Source organism: Buceros rhinoceros, unplaced genomic scaffold (assembly GCF_000710305.1).
Source record: "Buceros rhinoceros silvestris isolate BGI_N320 unplaced genomic scaffold, ASM71030v1 scaffold17554, whole genome shotgun sequence".
NCBI lineage: Eukaryota > Metazoa > Chordata > Aves > Bucerotiformes > Bucerotidae > Buceros > Buceros rhinoceros.
Window position 1 is genome coordinate 3,374 of NW_010408017.1, and position 2,921 is coordinate 6,294.

Below are 2,921 nucleotides of genomic sequence, written 5' to 3' on the forward strand. Positions count from 1 at the left end.
GACACCGAGCTTTCACGGGCGGCTGGATGGCAGGATGTGTGGTACGCGTACGGTCCGTAGTTGGTCGTTCTGGGCAGGATCTGTGAGGTTATGAGGGTGCTAATCTGAGTGACGGGGCCTGTGACGTCTGTATCGCTGTGAACCAAGAGCCAGAGTCATAAAGACACAAGCTTTGTGTGCAGTAGTATTTAATTTTAAGCTCTATTTGCCACTGTGAGTTACTGGCCCCAGCTTCCCTGTTTATCTCTGCACTAAACCACCTTTGTGCTCCTCAGCACTGGATCCTGCAGAGCGAGAGCCTGGCCAGGCTGCCCGGGGCTCCCTTCTGTGCCCCTGTTTTCTGCCCGTGCCAAGGGAGCGATGGTGTGTGTGCAGCACTCGCCACTCGTGCCAGCGTGATGCCGGCGTGAGGCAGGGCCGTGGACACAGACCCAGGCGGGGGAAGTTCTGCCTGGTCCCACCTTTTAGACACTACTGCTTTTACAGTTTACTTGGGATTGTGTGGTTAGTGGAGTTCCTTTCTGATTTTTCTGTTGTTCCTGTTCTGCTTTTGCTGTCCATATCAGCTAGCACTCTGCTTGGCCTTACATAGTAGATGACCACTTCTGTTCATCATAAAGAAAGGTTCCATGGTTAGTAAAGAGTGAAGTGCGTGAGCAAACGCTCCAGTGACTTTCTACACACGGTCAGCCCGGTGGAGAAGCGTTAAAAGAGTAGGCGTGTTCTAACAGGCTGTGTTGTACTTGCAGCGACACGCGCAAAGGAGAAAGATTGTGCTTTTGGTGTGTGGATTTGTGTGTAGAAGTTCAGGGAAAATGAATTCTCAACCAGTTAAGCAAAAGGGATCTGTGGTGGTGTGGCCCTGCAAGTGTGGGCAGCGGCAGATAAGTGACTGAAGACATGGTCTGGGTGATCTAAGGCTAGTACAAACGCACATTATCTGTGTAGCTATCCATTTTTCTGGTGTTTTCAGGTAATCCAGAACCCTGTCAGCTTGGTATAAAGAGACCAAGATACTAGTTGATGGAAGGATATTTCCTCATGTGAAACAGCGGGGGGTTATCAGTGTGGTCCCTCCTGTGTGTTTGGCTCAGATAACCCTTTGTGGGGCTTGCGCAGGTTCTTCTTTCCCACTCCTTCGTGCTGATGTGGGTGTTTTACAGTGGGTCGCTTGCAGACCCGTACAGCCGTACAGGACTATTTATGCACTGAGGGGCGCTTCTAACGAACCGAGACAATGCTTTGGTTGTCAAAGCGCCTTTACCGCTATCAATCGCCCCGCAGGGTTTAGGTGTAGATCAGGTGCCCATTGTGCCAGGCAGCGTGTGGGTTCGCAGAACGGTCCCTGACCCTACAGGCTTGTCGGGTGGTGATAAGGGAGTGACAATCCCCTGCTACAGAGTGACAGGTCCTGTGGTGTGGGGGGAGCAGCGGGTGCCTCTGAAAGATAGGAATAAATCCCATTGAGAAGGGGGTGGGCTGAGCAGGGCTGTGCAGAGAACTGAGATTACGTGATGAATAGAGAGCAAATAAGAGAAAAAATCTTCTGAGAGGTAGTAAAGGGGATTCTTTCCCCTGACTCTGGAGGACGTGAACACCACACAGCAAGAGAAGCAGCCAGAACGCCCGTGTACATGTAAATGTTTGTTTCTTGTCTTTTCAGCAAATGTCCAAACCCCAGTTTATCAGGAACTGAGCTTGTTTGCAGGTTACTGGGTGATAGCTGGTGGTAAATTGTCATGGTCTCCCATTCCTCTTTCCTCAGTGAATTCCATCATGCATCTTCTGTCACAGGTCTTCTTGAGGAGCTGAAAAGGTGTATTACTTAGAGTTCTCTTTCCAATTTCTGTCTAAATTCAATAACTGAAATTATGGTTTAATACCTTGTATTTATTTAGTATCCTCTATTTTCTCCCCAGTTAAAAAAAAAATGCCTCTTTATCTTGGGTGGATTATTGCATTTATTGCAGTTTTCCTCGCGAAACATTGTCTTCCTTTTGTTTCCATTGTTGGATCTGACAGAATGCGCTGCAATCTAATTTAATTTTCATATCAAGAAATCCGGCAGCTCTTTTCCCCTTCAATGTCACAATGCAGCTGAACTCAGAGAATGGTAACTGTATATACAATTGCTTCAGTAAAGGGTATTCATGAGCCAATCTGCATTAAAAAAGTGTTGCCAAAGCTCTTTTCAGCTGGGGAAATTAGCATGCTTTTAAAACAACTTACACCCTCAAGAAGAGGAGAGAGGCATGGGGTCTCCTGAAAAGCAGAGGAAAGCAGATTTGAGAGGATGCAACAGGGAACATTAAGCAAATACTAATTTAAGAGGAGCTGGGTGAATGCTGGGGGGTAGTTCCATGGCACAGTAATAAAATGGATGAGGAAAAGTTAAATCTGTACTGCTGCTTTTTTTTTCCTGTTAAATATTTATATTGCTTAGAGTTGAAATGGAAAGCAAAGCACGGTCAGAGGTCCGAAAGGCTGAAGATAACGGGATCTGATGCCTTCTTCTCCAGGCTTTCGTCACAACGCGTGGTTTAGGCTGTAGTTCGAAGGCTGCGTGAAGCAAGTGTTGGCGTATTGGCCCCGGGCCAGTCGGCAGGTGTCCGTGTCGCTTCCAACCGCTGCGACGTACGCTAATTGTCCTCTTGTTCTCTTCAGCAGGGAAGCCCATAGTACAACAGGTTTTGAACTAGATCGATTATCAGGCTCAGAGGTGGTTGGCGGAGGAAGCCTGCACACCAGCTTCCTGCCCTCTGCCTCCTGCATGGATAATCAGAGAATCACAGAGTGATTGGGGTTGAAGGGACCTTCCAAGTTCCTCCAGTGCAACCCCCTGCAGTCAGCAGGGACATCTGCCCCCAGAGCAGGGGGCTCAGAGCCCCAAGGGCCAACCTGACCTGCCATGGGGCCAGCCC